The following is a 7601-nucleotide window of genomic DNA, read 5'->3' on the forward strand; positions in this document are numbered from 1 at the left end:
CCCTCAATACTCCAATTGTCAAACCAAAAAGATTGATCAAGTGACCCAACGCACCAAGAGAAGGCATCCTTAAGAGCACCAAAAGCCTTTGAGATACTCTTCCAAACATGAGAAGCATTGCAAGGGGCAGGGCCATCTAAAACTCCCTCATTCCTCAGATACTTCGCCCTCAATAGAGCAACCCAAGACTTGTCCTGACAATGAAAAAGTTGCCACACCAATTTACCAAGTAAAGATATATTAACACACGCAGGATCTCTAACACCTAGGCCACCAAATTTCTTTGGAGTGATCACGGTCCTCCAATTAACAAGAGAAAGACCTCTACCATCAACTTGACCCTTCCAAAGGAACTGTCTCATCATAGAAGACAATTTATCGTAAACCCAATTTGAAAAAAAAGATACCTGCATATGATAGACAGGAATGGATGCTGCAACAGAATTGATCAGGCAAAGTCTCCCTGCTTTATTTAGAAGCCTTCCTTTCCAATTAGCTAATCTTCCCCTCACATTTTCAATCATCGAATGAAAAGAAGCCCTACTGGTACGGGAATGATTAAGGTTAACTCCAAGATATCTTCCTAAGTCCAAAGCAAAACGTATTGAAGAAACACTAGTAAAAATATCTCTTCTACGAGTAGTAACATTTTTAGAACAAAAAGCTTTAGACTTTTCAAGATTCACTTTCATGCCAGATGCCTTGCAAAAAATGTTAAGAGAATGCATGACCATTTGGACCTGACTCTTTGTAGCCTGACAGAAGAGTAAGAGATCATCTGAAAACATCAAATGAGAAAATTTTAGGCCACCCTTAGTGACAGAAACTGGTTTCCACACACCCTCGACCACCTTATGAGATATATAACAAGCAAGTCTTTCCATACAAAGTACAAATAAGTAAGGAGACATTGGATCGCCCTGTCTAAGCCCCCTTCTAGGAGCAAAACTATCCAATATATTCCCATTCCACATAATAGAAAGAGATGATGCACGGACACAATTCATAATCAAATTAACAGTGATGATAGGAAAACCAAAAGCAATGAGAGTACTCTCCAAAAACCTCCAATCCACCCTATCATAAGCTTTTTCAAGATCAATTTTAAAAGCAAGAGTACCTTTCTTGGATTTTGTGTGCTTCATGAAATTCAGAATTTCTTGGGCCACAATAATATTATCAGGAGCACCACAACCCGGAATAAAACCTCATTGTAAAGGACTAACAATATCTGGAAGAAAAGGCCAAAGTCGGTTAGTCAATACTTTGGTGATAATTTTATAAACAACATTACACAAGCTAATAGGCCTGAAATCCTTCATAAAGGTAGGGTTATCAATTTTAGGAATAAGCACAATCAGAGTTTCTATGATGCTAGGATTTAAGAACTCTCCCAAAAAAGTGCTCCGGACAATATTCCAAATCTCAGTGCCTACTATCTCCCAATATTCTTTAAAAAAATAAGCTTGAAAGCCATCTGGACCAGGAGCCTTAAAAGGGCTCATACTGAATACTGCTGACTTGACTTCCGCAAAAGAGACAAGGTCAATTAACCTAGCACAAGCCTCAGTGCTTAGAGTGGGCATTGGAACATCCCCTAAACAATCAACCTCAACCTCTTCCGTTGTACCAAAGAGATTCTTGTAAAAAGAGAGGGCTTCTTCCTGGAGAATATCTGGATCAGTAGACCAAGACCCATCTCTAACATATAATCCATGTACTCTATTATGGTTTCTACGCACCAAAGTCTGAAGATGAAAAAATTTAGTGTTTCTATCCCCATACTTGACCCACTGCTCTCTAGATTTCTGGTACCAAAAAAGTTCCTCTTGCAATAAAAGCCTATTGTAATCTTCCCTCACTTTAGCTTCTTTAATTCTTAGAGATAACACATCGGTAACCTCCAAACGCCATTGAATCTGATCAATCTGATATTCCAGCTTATTTTTTCGCACAAAAATATTTCCAAAAATCTTTGAGTTGAAGTCCAAAGAAGCCTGTTGAACCATCTTAAGCCTTTCAATAACGCCTCCAAATTCTTGATTCCAAGCCTTACTAATAACATGTTTATAAAAAGGATGTGTTGCCCACGCAGCTTGGAACCTAAAAGGACAAGAACCTTTCACTCTGGGGCTACTATGACAACGAACTAAAATAGGACAATGATCAGAATGAAGCCTGCTAAGAATTTTAGAATAACCCTCAGGAAATATTGTCATCCATGCCTCATTAACTAGAGCTCTATCCAACCTTTTAGCCAAGTTCCTGCCAGCCTGAACTGCTCTATACCAAGTAGAAAATTTGGTACTTGATGTAGAAAATTTGGAATCATATGGTTATTTTAGTCATTTCATATAATATTTTAGTCTTGTCCATGTGTATCCAAACATAATACTGGACATTACATTAGTGTCTTGTACATCGTATCCAAACACAATACACAAACAATAATTTTTAGTGTCTCTGTCCTATTGTCTCTGTCTCAGTGTCATGTTCTGTCCTGTCTTTGAAAACAAACCCAGCCTAAGTGCTTGTCATTTTGTGAGTATAGTTGTTATGAGCACTAAACCTCCCAATGTGAGAGATAAAAAAAACCCACGGCAAGGTAAAAATTTTCACTATTTTCCAAATCAAAGCTACAAACAAGTCTCAAAAGTCAAAACTTACAAGCACTACTAAGCATACATGCAGAATTCTTGTACAAGAACATAAACGAATAAACTAAATGGTGAAATCAATGATACAATAAACGGTCGTTGCTTACGAACTTTTTGGCTAGAGTGCTCGAATTGCAATCACACCTCAAAGTTGAAGGACTATGAGTGAAGAACTCCAGGTAAACCAGAAAAGAATTTAACCATCCGATCATTCATTCGTTCAGGTTAATACACTAATTGTGATGTAGAGGGACTCTGCAAAAAGTGTTTGCTTAGGCCTCACACAAAGGAAATGATCATAACCTGCTTGATAAATACACAATGATGTATTACTCCTTTTTAGCTTCAAAAGCAGAACCAAATGGGACAAATTTAGCTTGAGAAAAGATTAACACAAAATAATAATACCACAATGCAAAATTTTACAAAAGTACTTATATGCTCACCAAGTTGCAGCTGCTACAAAAGTTGCCTAATGCACATTTTAATGGTTGAATCCAGAAAGAAAGTAGATCCTCGACTATAGCAATTATCTATTTCTTGATGTCCCTGGAAAATCTATTTAAGTTGGTATTCATATGAAATGATATGAGATAGAGCAGCTTCAAAGGGGAAAAAACTAAAAATCTATTTATAAGTGATTTACAAGTTTTGAAAAGGATAATAACTTTCTAAGGGGGAAAAACTGAAAATGTAACTAAACTTATACATCCTCAATCAGAGGCTTCAAAACTCAAGAAAGGAAGCAAATTGAGTTTATAGAACTTCTAAGATCATTCCTACTACTAAGTACCAATGCTATATCCTATGGTGCATGGAATATAAGTGATAGTTCAAAGAGTTACTTATAGAATGTTGAATATGGATAATCATGATAGTAAGTACACTTCCTTCCTTCATCTTCTCTATAAGGAGGTGAAAGGATGTCTAGCACAGCACAAGGTGTTATTGCTGTGAAATAGTGCACATTTCCACCATGCTTTGGCTATAAAATTGATGTCTCGCATGGTGCAGTCATGACCTTGTCAACAGTTAGTTTAGCCAGTCTAACTACAACAAAGATAAATTACAACAAAATCATTTTAAAACATGGATGCAAAATAGCAAGTTTTATAAGCCACTGAATATGATATCATATTATTTAATAATGTTGATAAAAATATCTCCTGAATGAGATATATAATTATGCAATTTTAAGTCCTCAACAATAGTAGCAATTAGCCATAGAAAATTCTATAGAAAAATGATTAATCTCCCTAATACTCTTACTAATAATTCTTCCTAACTAATAGATTTAGAAAATCTTGAATACTTTTTTTTATATATATATTTACAAGGCATTGAATATCTTTACTTTTTCACTTAATACTTTTTTTAATTTAATATTAGAAGGACTATTAGGAATACATGTTTGGAAGATGTATCATTACTCAGTGCTTTTTATATTTACATACTCTCATACAAAAGTGTGGGACAAGACAAAAATGTGTTACAGTGACAAATTAGCAAAAAAAATCTATTGTTCATAACATTGAGAGTGCAATTCAACTTTGACCTATTGATTTTATGTTTATTGTATTTTTGCTTTTATGGAAGAATTGTTGGTCATTTTTTGTTTAATTGATCTGCATATATTTTATACTAAATGCTTCCTCTTACTGAGTATATCAAAAAAGGAAATTGGAATAAGTATGAATTTAGCAGTGTACTATTACATGTAAGTGGCAATTGTCTGCCTCTGATTTTGCTACTAATCGAAATTCTTTGTTCCCTTAATTGATTATATCACACATCAGCAATAAGAAAAAGAGAGGTCAACAGACAGTTGGACCTGATAAAAGTGGCAGAGGGCTCTCTCAATTTAGTATGAAAGGTTTTTTATCTATCCTCTTTGATATATTTGTTCTTCAACAAATTGATTCCAATTAACAATAACCTAGCAATTAAATCAAAATATTTCTAAAGTTTAAATTAACAAAGTTTTACAAAATACATCATGAGGTAAAATCAATCAAATCTCTTTCTTTAGTCATCCTTATTTTATTTTATTTTACCCAGTAAATCAGCATAATTGGAAACATTATTGACTTCCTAATGATACAATCTCTGAAATTTACTCCTAATCCAATGAGTTTCCTCATGCAAGACACCATGTATTGTATTTTAGTTTTTCACAATCATTGCCCTACTTCCACAATAGAGGTTAAACTTCAAACAAGAAAAAAGTAGGAACCTTATTCAATTAGAAATCAAAAGAGTTACTACCAACCAAATTACAACAATCAAATTCAATCATTCAAGCATAATCAAGGACTCCTAATCCATTTTAAAACTTTTCACTAGTTTATTATCAAATTCTTTTGAAATCAAAACAACTTTCAATACTCTGGCAAACGAAGAACATTCAAATTCACATAAAATTTTCATAGAAAAAAATAAAGTACAATAAAAATAAAAACAAAATAGAACCTTAAAGGGGTAGATCACAGAGGCAGAGGTGGAGGGAGAAGGACAGAAATCAGAGTCGCTGGTGAAGAAGAGGAACATAGAGGCGACAAAAAACAATGAAGCGGTGGACCCGAGTGTAGCAGCGGCGGCGACAGCGTGTTGCGGCGTCAACGATCAGAGAACAAGCACCATACAGGGGAGAACGAGCAATCCCGCGGATGGAGAGGATCAGATAACGACCACGGTGCAGGGAGAGAATCAGAGAGCGAGCTACTGCGGAGGGGGAGGAATAAGGAACGAGCTACATTGATGGGGAGCAGAGTGAGGGGCAAAAGCCCTAGCAGAGCTCTGGACTTCTCTTTAAAACTCAGATTAAAAGAAATAGGGGGAATGTGTAAAACAAAAAAAAAAAAGCAAGGGCAAATTTTGAATTATTAATTCTTTCAAAAATAAAAAATGGGTTTGTTTTGTAAATATTTTAATGGTGGTGAATCATACTCCTATATAATGTTAGGAGTAAGAAATCCGTAGCCCGTAAAAGGTGACAAATTATGTTTAGATCAATGTCTCAAAGAATAGAATCTTTTAGTGTTAGATATATGAATGTATAATATAGATGTATTTATGGGCCATGGATTCCTTATTCCCACTTTTATGTGGGAGTACTGTTAACCCAACTAAAAATATTTACAAATTGAACCCCATTTTTTTATTTTTAAAAAAATTAATAATTAAAATTATGCCTCTAATTTTATTTTTTCACACTTTTTGTCTTTTCCTTTTAACCATAGTTTTAGAGATGAGAGATGTCTCTGCTAGGGTTTTTCTCACTTTTTCCACTAATGCTCAATTGCTCATGTTCTTCTCCCATTTCTGTAGCTACCATGCTGCCTGCACTCGGCACCACCACCACTACTTCTACTGCCGCCACACCACACTTTCCGGCCTCTCTGTGTTGTTGTGCTTCGTCTCTACCCCTACGAACTACTCAGGTTTCATTTTACTTTATTTTGTTTTAATACTTTTTTATGGCAATTCTTGTGAATTTGGAGATTTTTATGCTGTCTTTGCACCACAGTCTTTATTTAATTTTATCCCTCTGCCCTGCTTTTTTGCTTTTTCAAAAAGAAATTGCGGTAAGTCGCTGAAGCAATCTTAATTATTGTGAGACATGAGTCCGAGAGATATATCATACAGAATTGGTCTTTCTTTATCAATTAGAAGTTAAATCTTGTTGTCTATAGAATTGTTAGACTTAATAATTGATTAATTATTATTTTGTAATGTGTTTGCATAATCTTGTTCAGCTTCATATGGATACTTTCTCACTTGCTTCTATATTTATTGGGTAAGAGCAAATTCTCTGCCGTCTACAAAGGAGTTCTCAGAGATGGTTCTCCTGTGGCCATCAGAAGTATTAATGTGACATGCTGCATACCTGAGGAAGTTGAATTCTTGAAGGGATTGAGCCTGCTAACCTCACTGAGACATAAAAACATTGTAAAGATGAGAGGTTTTTGTTGCTCAAGTAGTAGAGGTGAATGTTACCTTGTCTACGATTTTGTAACCAGTGGCACTCTATATATCTTGATATGGAAGATGGAAGTGAAAATGTGTCTGAGTCGTCTAAGAGGGTTTCCATCAGCAAGGGCAATGCAAAAGGTTAGTTCTTTTTTCGACACCCAATATTTTCTAAGAAACTCATTGTAGATCAGAAAATTTGCCTCTTTCTTACAACAAGGTATTTTTCAACTATTTAGTATTTAACATTGGTTACATGAATTAAGACGACTATTATGAACCTATAGTAAAGATTAAACTATAATCATTATGCAGAATGAACATAAGATCTATCTGGTTGATATTGAGTATTTGCTAATCCTTTTTAACCAGGTTTTGGATATCTTCACAGTAATGAAGCAAGCAAACCTACAATAGTTCACCAAAATATTTTAGTCGAAAAAGTTCTTTTTGACAATCAGTTTAACCCATTGATCTGGATGCTGGGATCCCCAAGTTTCTAGCAGACGGCATTGTTTACTCGGCACTGAAAGTTGGTGCTGCCATGGGATACCTAGCTCCTGAATACATTACCGCTGGACGCATCACCGAGAAGAGCGACGTTTCTACATTCGGTGTCATTGTTCTTCAAGTCCTATCTGAGAAGACAATAGTAGGGGGTTCAATCAGAATGGCAGTTGAGTTTTTCAGATTTGATGATTTTGTGGACACAAATCTAAAGTGAAAATATTTGAAACCAGAAGCAGCAATTCTTTCAAAGATTGCAGTGATGTACACTCATGAGCTTTCTGAGCAAAGGCCAAACATGGTAGAGGTGATTCAGGAACTAAGCATGTATTCTTCTCATTCTTCATGATCTAGAACTTTCAGTGGGTTTCATAAGTTCCTAACACATTTGATTCATTCATGACCATGGTTTTCTTTAGCATATTCACTAAATTATCCATTGCTAAATTGTTGTGAACTTCAATGGAA

The 7601-nt window shown here is 35.2% G+C and overlaps 1 long non-coding RNA gene across 1 annotated transcript; it reads left to right on the plus strand.

Moving 5' to 3' along the window:
- Positions 6020-7601, plus strand: LOC107629661. Its single transcript, XR_001618008.2, has 3 exons — positions 6020-6097; positions 6459-6846; positions 6999-7601. It is a non-coding gene; the product is annotated as an uncharacterized LOC107629661 (long non-coding RNA).

Source organism: Arachis ipaensis, chromosome B03 (genome assembly GCF_000816755.2).
Source record: "Arachis ipaensis cultivar K30076 chromosome B03, Araip1.1, whole genome shotgun sequence".
Lineage (NCBI taxonomy): Eukaryota > Viridiplantae > Streptophyta > Magnoliopsida > Fabales > Fabaceae > Arachis > Arachis ipaensis.